Consider the following 16,616-nt stretch of genomic DNA (forward strand, 5'->3'; position numbering starts at 1 on the left):
GCATCTTGCTGTTTCTCCTGTCTCATCTGCTACTACTTTTTGCCTTACTTAAAAAAAAAAAAGTAACTAATGAAACTTAGATAAAGATATGGAAAACTATATGAAGTATCTATGTATTCACCATGAAGACAGAAGAGATATTAAGATTTTCATACATTTGCTGTAAATACACCTAATTTACTGAAATGGCCACCTGCCATTTCTTCCTTTCTCACTTTTCCCAAAGACATTAATGTTCTTAAAGGTTGTAAGCACATATATATATATTTTTCTATTACATAGGTGTCTATGCATGTATAAAATAGACTGTACAAAATTATATAATACAATGTTTGATTATTTTTAGTTATTTATTTTTATTTTACTTTAAGTACTGGGATACATGTGCAGAACGTGCAGGTTTGTTACATAGGTATACATGTGCCATGGTGGTTTGCTGCACCCATCAACCTGTCATCTAGGTTTTAAGTCCAGCATGCATTAGGTATTTGTCCTAATGCCCTCCCTTCCCTTGCCCCCGACCCCCAACAGGCCCCAGAGTGTGACATTCCCCTCCATGTGTCTGTGCAGGGACATGGATGAAGCTGGAAGCCATCATTCTCAGGAAACTAACACAGGAACAGAACACCAAACACCACATGTTCTCACTGATAAATGGGAGTTGAACAATGAGAACACACGGTTATTTTATTTTTTATTTTTATTATACTTTAAGTTCTAGGGTACATGTGCACAATGTGCAGGCTTGTTACATATGTATACATGTGCTATGTTGGTGTGCTGCACCCGTTAACTCGTCATTTACATTAGGTATATCTCCTGATGCTGTCCCTCCCCCGCCCCACCCTACGACAGCCCCCGGTGTGTGATATTCCCCACTCTGTGTCCAAGAACACGTGATTATTTTAGAAATATTTTTTCTTACTTGGACTTCAGATGAAAAGAATTAGGTAAATAATATTTCACAATTTATAGTGTACTATTGGTATCAGTTCACACAAAGCCTCTCTCTAATCTCATTTTAATATTTTCCCTCCTCCCCATCCCTACATGAGCCTCCACTTATATGCATGCAATATGAAATAGAGTTTTAAATAGGCTAGTTAGGGAAGTGCTTTTGGAAAAGAAATATTCAAGTGAAGACTTAATAAGGTGAGTATATACAGTACCCTTGAAATGACTAACTTCATCTTAGAAAAGAGTCCATTTTATATCTCACAGTGCTTTGCCAACAAGAATATGATGTTTTGCTTAATAAACAAATTTAAAAAAAGACTGCATCCAACCAGATAAGGACACCAACAAGCAGACTTTTCCATTATCAGTAGTCACCAGAGGACTCTGTGACTGTAAAAGAGCAGGCCTCCAGCAGCTCAAAATGGCCCCCTTAACTGATACTATCTTGCAGTCACTCATGATAAGAACTTGGCATCTTTCACAGAAGGCTCTGCCCCATTAAAAATTCTTCCTTGCAAGACCTGAGACCATCCGCCAGCCCTAGACCAGAACTCCTTTTGTCTTCACTCCCTCTGGACTGATTCATTAACCCTTTCTCCTATCTCTTTTTCCTCTTGATGTTAAATGTTACTTTGTTGTTGAATGTTTAACCTATAACTTTTGTATATTAAGTATATTATTATGTATGGTTTGCATTATTGAGTGACTTGTGGAGTGGCTTCAGCCTGTGAGCCCAATGCTGTGTCTATTAAGCAAATGGGAAGGATTAAAGAGAATTGCCTTCTTGGGAACTCCATTGTAGCTCATGGCTTTTGCGACTGAAATAGCATCAATAAAAGCCTGGCATTGCAAAAAGACACAAACATGCATGGACCTGGTTATCTCTAAACTTGCACGGCTCATGACAGTTAGGAATTTGCCATATAGCTATTTGGGGGGTGTGGTGGTGTGGAAAACACCCTTGCAGAGAATAGACAGTGCAAGGGTCTTAGCTCCTAGCATCATGTTTGATGGACTTCTTAGGCCTGTGTCCACTTAGCAAATTGTCCTGCAGAGAATGGACCACCGCAATGTTCATGGCACATCAGGACAATCAGGGCCTTTCAGATAACATTATGACAGAGATGGGGCTACAGGCACACTGCATTCAGAGATAAGTTGACTCAGGCCAAGACTCCATGCTGACTGGGGAGCTACAGTGGTTTTGTGGGTCTCCAGGAGTTTCTGTCCCTTTAAGTCCCATAAGAAAAACCCCCGGAAAGACCTGTTATTTCCTTTCCCCAGTGCATCATGGCAAATGGCAGCAGATTCCTCCAGGAAAGGTGCCAGGAAGCTCCAGAACCTATCTACCTATACCTGCACTGAGGGCTCTTCCTCCCAGGGGCCTGGGTCTGCCTTCCTTCTCATTCCAGGTGCTCTGTGTTTCAACTGTGTCCACTCAGGACCAGGTAAGATGATGTGAATTTTCTACATAGTGCCTCAAATAATGTTTCTGCCCATCACATCTCAAAAACATGTGTGTTAAGCAACAACTTGGTAGGTTGCCCCACTATTTTACCACTACAGAACCCTGTATATCAAAATGTCAGATTATGAGCCCATCCCTGGGGCTTATTGTGGTAATTGCACCACCTGGGCTCTGACTTCTACACCAGAATGTGTTATTATCATAGAGATCATAGAGTGTGTCTGGCTTAATCCTCCAGCATCCCCTCTGGCATGGAGAGGGCACCACCACAGAGCTTTTTTTCCCCCTCCTCCTAACACTTTTCTTAGTGGTGAGAAGCGAGTGCTTTATGAGCCTTTTTAGAAACTGATAGGGGAGTTGAGAAGCATGCACATAATCCATCCAATCCAACACCTTCCACTTCCTGAGCCCACAGACTTCTTTCTCCACAGTGCGTCAGGGGAGTTCCAGCATTGCACCTCATTGATCATAAACCACCATTAAGTCCAGGCAACCATGAGCCAACTCAATTTCCCCCAAGGGCTTACATCAATGCATTGTATCCCAAATCTTAGGTAATTTAGCACAAGGGTTTATCCTTCTTGGTGTAATACCCAAGAATCGATTCCCACCTTGCTCTGCTGATTCCTACTGGCACAACTTGGGAAGTCCCGAAATTCTTAGCAGGACGTGGCTTCATACTCTCAAGTCTGGGTTCTTCTGGGACATGATACTATGAATCTGCATGCAGGGAGGAATTATGGATGACTCCTGGAGACAACTGGCATCACTTGTCAGGCAATCACCCCAGAAACAGCTACTAGGGAGGTTTGTGTCTGGGAGAAACTTCTTTCCTCAGATTAAGTGGAGGAACTGCCCTAACCAGCAAGGTGATCTGAGGGATTAGGGGTTTTGAAGAATGCAGCTTATTTGCATGTGTTCAGTGGTCTTCCTCCAACATCTCAAGATCCCTCTTTTGCTCTGTCTGTTCCCAAACCGTCACCTAAGCAACCTGACAGGGTCTAGCAACACATCTCTGCAGCACTGCAACTCCAGTTTGAGGGAGTCCTTCATAGACATAATAGAGTACACTTCTACTTCCCACCACCACCACGTTACAAGCCAGTCACTGAAGGCAATCAATGTGTCTTCTTCCTTGGGTACAATCTCTACAGCCAGCAGCATTAGCTCTCTGCCCTTTCTACCATAATTACCATTATTGCCAAAACAACTCGAACTCCTGATGCCTTGATGTCCACCGGCACTTCTTCCTATGGAAATGCTTCTATGAATAATCAATGTCACTGCATGCCATGAATTAGCAGCTTCTCATCCCACCCAGCAATGGGATTATCCCTATCTTTGTTGATCCTGTAAGAAACTCAATTTAGAATCCCATTTTAAGGGTTATATTTTGAGGACCTTTCTGCTGAAAAGTACTATATCAGTTAGAAACCCTTACAAGACACAGATGGTGCAATCACATGAGAAAATTGACAGAAGTTTAATAAAGTACCATTTGCAAAGAAGTAAGGGAAACTAAAGGTTAGTGTAGTACCCCGAGGCTAGCAATAGTGGGTCCCCATGCATATCCTGATGGGGCACAGGGAGACAGTGATGCCAGAACAGTGAAAGTGTAGCTAAGAGAGTGCCACCTGATAGGAGCTGTGACTTTCAGCAGATGGACAGGATCAAGTTTTAGCAACCCAGTAAGAAGAGAGCAGGCGGAATAAATACCCCAAACTCACCACCTCCCTCTGACTCTTGATTTCCTGTTCATACTTCTTATTTGTGGAACCCAACTGAAAGCTATATTCAAGGAAGCCCCTTGATGCAATCTACAAACTATGGGTTGAGTATCCCTTATCCAAAATGCTTGAGACTAGAAAAGTGTTTATGACTTTTTTTTTGAATTTTGGAAAATATATGTGTGCATGTGTATCTATCTATCTATCTATCTATCTATCTATCTATCTATCTTGGGGAGATGACCCAAATCTAAACACAAAATTCATTTATGTTTTATATGCGCCTTATACACTTATCCTGAAGGTAATTTTATACAGTATTTTAAATAATTTTCTGCATGAAACGGTTTGTGTTAAGTACTAATGTGTGAAATTTAGCACTTGTGGGTGCTTAAAAAGTTTCGGGTTTTGGAGCATTTTGAATTGTAAATTTTTGAATTAGAGATACTCAACATGTATCAGGAAATAGAGAAAAATGTAGAAAACTATTATGAGCATAGCACATAGAAATAACCATTTCCACCTTTTAAATTTGTAAGACCAGCCATCACTATACCTCCAGGCCACACTTTTACCCTGCTGGAGCCAGGGAGGCTGGACAGCTTGGCCCCAAGAGGTATTCCCCACAGCCTAGCACACCGGCTGTGGCAGACCACAGCAAGATTGCTTCTTCAGGCTGGACACTGACCCATTCCTCCTCACTGGGTGGGGCTTCCCTGCAGGAACTTCAAAAACTCCAGTGAGCGGTTCAGGGACAGAACTCGGATCTCCCTGGGCCTGAGCCCCTAGGGAGAGGAGTGGCCATAGTCTCCAGAGACCAGCAGACTTGGTCTTTCCTCCTGCTGGCTCTGTGGAATCCTGGCAGCCCAGATGAGCGGGTTTTCCCCCAGTGCAGCACACCCCCTCCACCAAGGGACAGCCAAAATGCTTAGTTAAATGGATCCTGCTTCCTGTGCCACCCAATTGGGTGAGACCTCCCCAACAGTGGTTGCCAGACACCCTATATAGGAGTGTTCCTACTGACATCAGGTCAGTGACCCTCAAGGTCAGATATCCAAGAGGAAGGAGCAGGCACCCAACTCCAGTCTCCTTGAGTGGCATCTCCAGGCGTGGGATTGAACCAGATGAATAGGACCTGAAGTGAACCCTCAGAAAACAGCAGCAGCCCTACAGAAGAGGGACCTGACTATTGAAAGAAAAACAAGCAAACAGAAAGGGACGACAATAACATCAACCAAAAATGCTCCACAAAAACCTCATCCAAGGGTCAGCAGCCTCAAAGATCAAAACTAGACAAACTATGAAGATGAGAAAGAATCAATGAAAAAATGCTGAAAATCTCTTCTCCAAATGATCACAACACCTTTCCAACAAGGGTGCAGAACTGGAGGGAGGTTGAGATGGATGAATTGACAGAAGTAGGCTTCAGAAGGTGAGTAATAACAAACTTTGCTGAAGAAAAGGGGCATGTTCTAACCCAATGCAAAGAAGCTAAGAACCTTGGTAAAAGAAGGTTACAGGCACTGCTGACTAGAATGACCAGTTTAGAGAGGAACATAAATGACCTGATGGAGCTGAAAAACAGCACTAGAAGTTTGTGAAGCATACAGAAGTATCAATAGCTGAATCGATCAAGAGGAAGAAAGGTTATCAGAGACTGAAGACTATCTTGCTGAAATAATGCAGGCAGACAGGATTAGAGAAAAAAGAATGAAAATGAACAAACAAAACCTCCAAGAAATATGGGACTATGTAAAAGACCGAACTTACGACTGATTGGTGTACCTGAAAGAGAGGGAGAGAATGGAACCAAGTTGGAAAACACTCTTCAGGATATTATCCAGGAGAACTTCCCCAACCTAGCAAGACAGGCCAAAATTCAAATTCAGAAAACGCAGAGAATCCCACTAAGATACTCCATGAGAAGATCAACCCCAAGACACATAATCATCAGATACTGCAAGGTTGAAATGAAGGAAAAAATGTTAAGGGCAGCCAGAGGGAAAGGCCAGGTCACCTACAATAGGAAGCCCATCAGGCTAACAGCAGATATCTCAGCAGAAACCCTACAAGCCAAAAGAGAATGGGGGCCAATATTCAACATTCTTAAAGAAAAGAATTTCATATATCCGCCCAAACTAAACTTCAGAAGCAAAGGAGAAATAAAATCCTTTTCAGCCAAGCAAATGCTGAGGGAATTTGTCGCCACCAGGTCTGCCTTGCAAGAGCTCCTGAAGGAAACTCTAAATATGGAAGGGAAAAACCAGTACCAGCCACTGCAAAAACACAGCAAAATATAAAGACCAATGACTCTAAGAAGAAACTGCATCAACTAGTGTGCAAAATAAACAGCTAGCATGATGATGACAGCATCAAATTCACACATAACAATATTAAACTTAAACGTAAATGGGCTAAATGCCCTAATTAAAAGACACAGACTGGCAAATTGGATAAAGAGCCAAGTCCCAACTATATGCTGCATTCAAGAGACCCATCTGAAATGCAAAGACACACATAGGCTCAAAGTAAAGGGATGGAGGAATATTTATCGAGCAAATGGAAAGCAGAAAAAAGCAGGGTGGCAATCCTAGTCTCTGACAAAACAGATTTTAAGCCAACAAGATCAAAAAAGACAAAGAAGTGCATTACATAATGGTAAAGGGATCAATATAACAAGAAGAGCTAACTATCCTAAATATATATGCACCCACTACAGGAGCACTCAGATTCATAAAACAAGTTCTTAAGAGACCTACACAGAGAGTTAGACTCCTGCACAATAATAGTGGGAGACTTTAAAACCCCACTGCCCATATTAGACAGATCAATGAGACAGAAATTTAACAAGGATATTCAAGACTTGAACTCAGCTCTGGATCAAGTGGACCTAATAGATATCTACAGAACTCTCCACCCCAAAACAACAGAATATACATTCTTATCAGTGCCACATGGCACTTACTCTAAAAATGACCACATAATTGGAAGTAAAACACTCCTTAGCAAATGCAAAAGAACTGAAATCATAACAAGCAGTCTCTCAGACCACAGTGCAATCAAATTAGCACTCAAGATTAAGAAACTCACTCAAAACCACACAGCTACATGGAAATTGAACAACCTGTTCCTGAATGACTCCTGGGTAAATAATGAAATTAAGGCAGAAATCAAGAAATTCTTTGAAAACAATGGGAACAAGGAGGCAATATATTAGAATCTCTAGGACACAGCTAAAGCAGTGTTGAGGGACATTTATAGCACTAAACATCCATATCAGAAAGCTAGAAAGATTTCAAATTGACACCCTAACCTCACAATTAAAAGAACTAGAGAAGCAAGAGCAAACACATTCAAAAGCTAGCAGAAGATAAGAAATAACTAAGATCAGAGCAGAACTGAAGGAGATAGAGACATGAAAATCCCTTCAAAGAATCAATGAATCCAAGAGATGGTTTTTTGAAAAACTTAATTAAATAAATAGACCACTAGCTAGACTAATAAAGAAGAAAAGAGAGAAGAATCAAATAGACACAATAAAAAATGATAAAAGGGATATCACCACTGATCCCACAGAAATACAAACTACCATCAGAGAATACCATAAACATCTCCACACAAATAAACTAGAAAATCTAGAAGAAATGAATAAATTCCTGGACACATACACCCTTTCAAGACTAGGAAGAAGTCAAATCCCTGACTAGACCAATAACCAGTTCTGAAATTGAGGCAGTAATAAATAGCCACCAACCGAAAAAAAGCCCAGGATCAGAGAGATTCACAGCTGAATTCTATCAGAGGTACAAAGAGGAGCTGGTACCATTCCTTCTGAAACTATTCCAAACAACCAAAAAGGAGGGAATCCTCCCTAACTCATTTTATGAGGCCAGCAACATCCTGATACCAAAGCCTGGCAAAGACACAACAATAAAAGATAACTTCAGGTCAATATCCCTGATGAACATCCATGTGAAAATCCTCAGTAAAATACTGGCAAGCTGAATCCAGCACTACATCAAAAAGCTTATCGATCATGATCAAGTAGGCTTCATCCCTGGGATTGAAGGCTGGTTCAACATACACAAATCAATAAACATAATTCATCATATAAACAGAACCAATGACAAAAACCACATGATTATCTCCATAGATGCAGAAAAGGCCTTCGATAAAATTCAACATCCCTTCATGTTAAAAACTCTCAATAAACTAGTTATTGATGGAACATATCTCAAAATAGTAAAAGCTATTTATGACAAACCCACAGTAAAGATCATACTGAAAGGGCAAAACTGGAAGCATTCCCTTTGAAAACCGGCACAAGACAAGGACACCCTCTCTCACCACTCCCATTCAACATAATATTGGAAGTTCTGGCCAGGGCAATCAGGCAAGAGAAAGAAATAAAGGTATTCAAATAGGAAGAGAGGAAGTCAAGTTGTCTCTGTTTACAGATGACATGATCTTATATTTAGAAAACTCCATCATCTCAGCCCAAAAGTGCCTTAAGCTGATAAGCAACTTTGGCAGTCTCAGGGTACAAAATCAAAGTGCAAAAATCACAAGCATTCCTATACACCAACAATAGACAAGCAGAGAGCCAAATCATGAATGAACTCCCTTTCACAACTGCTATAAAGAGAATAAAACACCTAGGAATACAGCTTACGAGGGATGGGAAGGACCTCTTCAAGGAGAACTACAAACCATTGCTCAAGGAAATAAGAGAGGACACAAACAAATGGAACAATTTTCTATCCTTGTGGATAGGAAGAATCAATGTCATGAAAATGGCCATACTGGCTAAAGTAATTTACAGATTCAACACTATTCCCATCAAACTACCATTGGTATTCTTCACAGAATTAGAAAAAAAAGTACTTTAAAATTCATATGAAACCAAAAAAGAGCCCGTACAGCCAAGACAATCCTAAGCAAAAAGAGTAAAGCTGGAAGCATCACACTACCTGACTTCAAACTATGAATGAGAACAGCATGGTACTGGTACCAAAACAGACATATAGACCAATGGAACAGAACAGAGACCTCAGAATTAACACCACACATCTACAACCATCTGATCTTTGACAAACCTGACAAAAACAAGCAATGGGGACAGGATTCCCTATTTAATAAATGGTGCTGGGAAAACTGGCTAGCTATATGAGGAAAATAGAAACTGAACCCCTTCCTTACACCTTATATAAAAATTAACTCAAGATGGATTAAAGACCTAAATGTAAAACCCAAAACCATAAAAACCCTAGAAGAAAACCTAGGCAATACCATTCAGGACACAGGCGAGGGCAAAGATTTTTATGATGAAATTTCCAAAAGCAATTGCAACAAAAGCTAAAATTAACAGACTGGATCTAATTAAACTAAACAGCTTCTGCACAGCAAAATAAACTATCAATAGAGTAAACAGGAACCCCACAGAATGGGAGAAAATTTTTGCAATCTATCCATCTGACAAAGATCTAATCAGAATTTACAAGGAACTTAAACAAATTTACAATAAAAAAAAACCATATCAAAAAGTGGGCAAAGGACATGAACAGATACTTCTCAAAAGAAGACATTTATGTGGCCAACAAAAGCTCAACATCACTGATCATTAGAGAAATGCAAATCAAAACCACAGTGAGATACCATCTCACGCCAGTCAGAATGGCAATTTTCAAAAAGTCAAGAAACAACAGATGCTGGCGAGCCTGTGGAGAAATAGGAATGCTTTTACACTGTTGGTGGGAATGTAAATTAGTTCAAACGTTGTGGAAGACAGTGTGGTGATTCTTCAAGTATCTAGAACCAGAAATAACATTTGACCCAGCAGTTGCATTACTAGGTATATACCCAAAGGAATGTAGATCATTCTATTAAAAAGATACATGCACATGTATGTTTATTGCAGCACTATTCACAATATCAAAGCCATCAAACTAACCCAAATGCCCATCAATGATAGACTGTATAAAGAAAACGTGGCACATATACGCCACAGAATACTATGCAGACATAAAAAGGAATGAGATCATGTCCTTTGCAGGGACATGGATGATGCTGGAAGCCGTCATCCTCAACAAACTAACACAGGAACAGAAAACCAAACACTGAATTTTCTCACTCATAAGTGGGAGTTGAACAATGAGAACACAGGGACACAGCAAGGGGAACAATACACACCCAGGCCTGTCGGCAGGGTAGGGAGAGGGAGAGCATCAGGACAAACACCTAATGTATGTGAGGCTTAAATCCTAGGTGACAGGTGTATAGGTGCAGCAAACCACCATGGCACACATATACCTATGTAACAAATGAGCACATTCTGCACATGTATCCCAGAACTTAAAGTAAAATAAAAATAATTATAATAAGATAAAAAATAAAAATAAATTTGAAAAATGTCTTGGTAATTTGGATAACTTTCAAGAATTTTTGCTTCATTGTTTTATTTCTACCAGCATCACTCTGCTTTATATAAGATAGTTTTAGAATGCATTATAATATTGGATAGAAATCTTCTGGTAGTCTGTTTTTTTTTTTTAAATTACGAGCAATTTTTACAGGTGTAATTTTTCAGATGACAAATAAACACGTTCAAAAACATCATTTAAATTATAGATAGAATTGTGCTAAGTTTACAAATGGTAATTAGGACCATTTAATAACAACATTAAACACTGAACAACCAAGTGAATTCAAATATACTAAAATGCCATACTGACCTAACGTGAAAATAGGATACAAACAAACCTTGAACATAGATTTTTTTTTTTTTTTGCCAGCCTGGGGCCTCTCCTGACAACCCTTATCTAAGAGCAGTACAGGCCACCAGTACTGCTCTTTTTCTGTGATAATGATCTCCACTAATTGCCTTCATAATTCTTGTCATAAACTCTGGTCACTTTGGTCAGTGGCTGTCTTCACTGCTCCTTTTTGTTCTGCCATTTTATCCCTCATTTGGCATAGACCTGGCATACATAGATTTTAAATAAATGTTATGTGATATTAAGTAAATAAATCAGGGTACCTATTTTTCTAAATACTGAAGGGTTCATACCATGTTTTAAACAGGCAAGATAGATATTGTTTGTATTCCATTGTCATTTGGTTTGCCCAGGAATTCGGGTTTGTGAGGGAACTTAGAGAACATGGATTTTAATTAGATAATTGACCTGAGGAGCCTGGGGAGACGCAGCATAGTGGAAGGAGTCCTCATTTGCTGTCTGAGGTTGGTACAAATGTTGAAGAGGACTGACACTGACAAACCATCAAGAAACGATGAGTTTCCTTATGCTATTGTAATTAGGTCTTTAGAAGTCAAAGCCAGCCAGACATTCATTCAACTACAGATAACATTGATTTGTTTCCCATTTTTAATTGTTTCCAATTTATACTTTAAATATCTTATAACGGCCACCCTCTTCTGCTTGCTTCTGTTCCCTCCGTTGCCTGTTGCTTAAACGCCACTGCTACATAATATATTGCCTGCCTTCCGAGAGCAGGCAATTTGCCATTACAACTTGCACTTGGTTTAGAGGCTAACGTTTTGTAGTATCGCTAATTACATGTCTGTCTCTTCCTCTAGGCTTAAAATTTCTTTTTTTTTTTTTTTTTTTGTTTTTTTTTTTTTTTTGAGACAGAGTCTCGCTCTGTCGCCCGGGCTGGAGTGCAGTGGCGCAATCTCGGCTCACTGCAAGCTCCGCCTCCCGGGTTCACGCCATTCTCCTGCCTCAGCCTCCGAGTAGCTGGGACTACAGGCGCCCGCCACCGCGCCCGGCTAATTTTTTTTTTGTATTTTTTAGTAGAGACGGGGTTTCACCGTGGTCTCGATCTCCTGACCTCGTGATCCGCCCGCCTCGGCCTCCCAAAGTGCTGGGATTACAAGCGTGAGCCACCGCGCCCGGCCTAAAATTTCTCAAGAATACAGTATAATTATAACAGCACAGAAAAAGGGCTGATGTCCATGTCCGAAATACCCCTTTGAACGACTGAATCATTAACTTGCTGGCTTGCTTTTGGGCTACAGATTCCCTCCTTTTTCTGGTACCTGGAAATTACACTTTATTTCTGCTAGGTCAGTTACGCATTTTTGCATGTTTTTATAATATACTAAATAAGTATATCTATTTGTTGTGGAATGAAACGTATGTTAGCTAAGTTTTGAATGAGAAGTTGGGTGTTGAATTTTATCAGTTGGCTTTTGGGCATCTGTATGAATGATTGATTTCTTCTCATTTACTCTATTAACCAAGAAATGTACAAAAATAAAAATCCTGATGATAAAACATGGAAAGAGAATCAGGAGAGTTGAGCAGGAGTGCAATTTTTATTAGTCAGACAAATCTTCACTGAGAAGGTGACATGTAACTCAAGAATTGAAGAAAGAATATAAATAGGCGTGAAATCCTTGAAGCAAGAGCTTGCTTAGTATATTAAAGGAAGGGCAATTCTCTGATGGCCAGTGATGATGAGCATTTTTTCATGTGTCTTTTGGCTGCATAAATGTCTTCTTTTGAGAAGTGTCTGTTCATATTCTTTGCCCACCTTTTGATGGGGTTGTTTGTTTTTTTCTTGTAAATTTGTTGGAGTTCATTGTAGATTCTGGATATTAGCCCTTTGTCAAATGAGTAGATTGCAAAAATTTTCTCCCATTCTGTAGGTTGCCTGTTCACTCTGATGGTAGTTTCTTTTGCTGTGCAGAAGCTCTTTAGTTTAATTAGATCCCATTTGTCATTTTTGGCTTTTGTTGCCATTGCTTTTGGTGTTTTAGACATGAAGTCCTTGCCCATGCCTATGTCCTGAATGGTATTGCCTAGGTTTTCTTCTAGCGTTTTTATGGTTTTAGGTCTAACATTTAAGTCTTTAATCCATCTTGAATTAATTTTTGTATAAGGTGTAGGGAAGGGATCCAGTTTCAGCTTTCTACATATGGCTAGTCAGTTTTCCCAGCACCATTTATTAAATAGAGAATTGTTTCCCCATTTCTTGTTTTTGTCAGGTTTGTCAAAGGTCAGATGGTTGTAGATATGTGGCATTATTTCTGAGGGCTCTGTTCTGTTCCATGAATCTATATCTCTGTTTTGGTACAAGTACCATGCTGTTTTGGTTACTGTAGCCTTGTAGTATAGTTTGAAGTCAGGTAGCATGATGCCTCCAGCTTTGTTCTTTTGGCTTAGGATTGACTTGGTGATGCAGGCTCTTTTTTGGTTCCATATGAACTTTAAAGTAGTTTTTTCCAATTTTGTGATGAAAGTCATTGGTAGTTTGATGAGGATGGCATTGAATCTATAAATTACCTTGGGCAGTATGGCCATTTTCATGACATTGATTCTTCCAACCCATGAGCATGGAATGTTCTTCCATCTGTTTGTATCCTCTTTTATTTCATTGAGCAGTGGTTTGTAGTTCTCCTTGAAGAGGTCCTTCATGTCCCTTGTAAGTTGGATTCCTAGGTATTTTATTCTCTTTGAAGCAATTGTGAATGGGAGTTCACTCATGATTTGGTTCTCTGATTGTCTGTTATTGGTGTATAAGAATGCTTGTGATATGAGATACCATCTCACACCAGTCAGAATGGCGATCATTAAAAAGTCAGGAAACAACAGGTGCTGCAGAGGATGTGGAGAAATAGGAACACTTTTACACTGTTGGTGGTACTGTAAACTAGTTCAACCATTGTGGAAGTCAGTGTGGCGATTCCTCAGGGATCTAGAACTAGAAATACCATTTGATCCAGCAATCCCATTACTAGGTATATACCCAAAGTATTATAAATCATGCTGCTATAAAGACACATGCACACGTATGTTTATTGCGGCACTATTCACAATAGCAAAGGCTTGGAACCAAGCCAAATGTCCAACAATGATAGACTGGATAAAGAAAATGTGGCACATATACACCACGGAATACTATGCAGCCATATAAAATGATGAGTTCATGTCCTTTGTAGGGACATGGATGAAGCTGGAAACCATCATTCTCAGCAAACTATCACAAGGACAAAAAACCAAACACCGCATGTTCTCACTCATAGGTGGGAATTGAACAATGAGAACACTTGGACACAGGAAGGGGAACATCACACACCAGGGCCTGTTGTGGGGTGGGGGGAGGGGGGAGAGATAGCATTAGGAGATATACCTAATGTTAAATGACTAGTTAATGGGTGCAGCACACCAACATGGCACATGTATACATATGTAACTAACCTGCACGTTGTGCACATGTACCCTAAAACTTAAAGTATAATAAAAGAAAAAAAAAGGAAGGGCAAAAACCAGCCAGGCTGAAACCAAGTGACCATAAAAGAGTAATAGAAAGTGAGGTCACAGAAGTAGGAGATGGAGAACAAACTGCGTTTTGTCTCTCCAAAAGTGACATCCATCCAGAACCTCAGAATGTGTCCTTATTTGGAATTATACAATATTTGTCCTTTTGGTCTGGTTTATTTCATGTTGCATAGCATCTTTAAGGTTCATCAGTGTTGCAGCAGATGTCAGAATTTAATTTCTTTTTAATTTTTTCACAGACAATTTTTTAGGTTCATAGCAAAATTCAAAAAGAGGCACAGAGATTTCCCATGTACCCCTAGCCTCTACCCATGTACAGCCTCCCCTACTATCAATATTCCATACTAGGGTGGTGCATTTGTTACAATTGATGGACCTACATTGAACCATCATAATCATCCAAAGTCCATTGTTACATTAGCATTCACTGTTAGTATTGTACATTTTATAGTTTTGGACAATTGTATAATAACATGTATGCATCATTATACTATCACACAGGATAGTTTCACTTCCCTAAAAATCCTCTGTGCTCCAACTGTTGATCTCTCCCTGCCCCCATTTCATTATTTTTAAGGATGAATAATATTCCATTGTATGCAATACATCACATTTTGTTTATCTATTCATCATCTGATGGGCATTCGGGCTGTTTCCACTTCTTGGCTATTATGAATAATGCAGCGATGAACATTTGTGTGTAAGTTTTGTATGGACCTATGTTTTCATTTGTCTTGGGTATATACTGAGGAGTAGAATTGCTGGGTCTAATCTTAATTGGATGAGACTCTTTTCCAAAGTGAATGTCATTTTACATTCTCACAAACAATGTCTGAGGTTCCCATTTTTTCACATAGTCATTGATACTTGTGTGTCTTTTAAAAATTTTAGCTGTCTTAGTGGGTGTGAAGTTGTTTTTCTCCTGTGGTTTTGATTGCATTTCCCTGAGGAGTAATGACGTTAAACATCTTTTTATCTGCCTGTGGCAATTTGCATACCTTCTTTGAAGAAAGTCTATTCAAATCCTTTGTTCAATTTTAAACTGGAAATTTTATCTGTCTGTTGTTGACTTGTAAGAATTCTGTATGCTTGCTCTAATTGTTTTAGATCTTAATGTTATTAATTTTATTTTCTCCAGGGTCAATTCTGCTCATGTTTCATTTTATGTTTTAATATTTTATTTTTCTCCTGTAATTTGTTCTTTTTATATGTCAATTCTCATTTATGTTATCCTATTGTCTTATATTTATGCCAGGGAATTCATTTTTTCATTAATTTCTATGAGCAACAATTGTGTGGATTAAAATACACTTTGGGGGAATACAGGTAGCATTTGTCAAAAATGTTTGTCTTTGTTTACTGTGTTCAAATGTTTTTGATAGGTTTCTAATGTGCGTCCTCAACCTAGTTCAAATTGTACTATTGACAGTTAATATTTTCTGGAGTTAGAGGTATGAATTTAGCTCTTATCCCAGTTTTAGTGTGCATGAATTATCTTCTCCTTTTTTGTTTACTTTCTTTCTTTTCATTGGATTTGAAGGTGTGTAGGGGTCAGGGATGGAGACATATTCTGCTTTTTCTACAAATCTGCTAGTACTTATGAATGAACAGCAGCTACAATAGCATACTATTATCTAGAGAGCATTGTGGATTAGGTCAACAGCAAAATAAAGTTGATACTGTCAACCTTTGTTAGTACCTGGGTTGTTTTCTAAAATCAAGAAGGTATTCCAAATTCCCATCTGCTTTCACGGGCATGCAATAGTAAACCAAAGCCAGCCAGAGAATATGCCTTTTGCTCACTCCAGATCATGATCTCTTAATAGCTGAACTAAAAATCTACCATTAATTATAAAACCTCAAAATAAACTGTAGCTGTCCAAGACAATTACATAACAGCTCTATTCTGAAAAACGCTAGCTTCATCACCTATGGTGAAGTGCTGGTTTTTCCTTTTGAAAACTCTGCATTTCTAGGAGGTCAAGGGTTAACCCAATGCCATAGAGTCAGTGCAGGGAGTGGGAGGAAAGAGACTAGGTTCTTTAATTCTCAGCCCAAGTCTCTAACCGCTAAACCACACTACCATTCCCTCTAATTACCCTTTAGGTAATAAGTGTAAAAATATGTTTTTGAGGTGATGAGACAAAATTAGAAGTTAGGTGA

The sequence above is a fragment of the Symphalangus syndactylus genome, chromosome 15, assembly GCF_028878055.3.
Source record: "Symphalangus syndactylus isolate Jambi chromosome 15, NHGRI_mSymSyn1-v2.1_pri, whole genome shotgun sequence".
NCBI lineage: Eukaryota > Metazoa > Chordata > Mammalia > Primates > Hylobatidae > Symphalangus > Symphalangus syndactylus.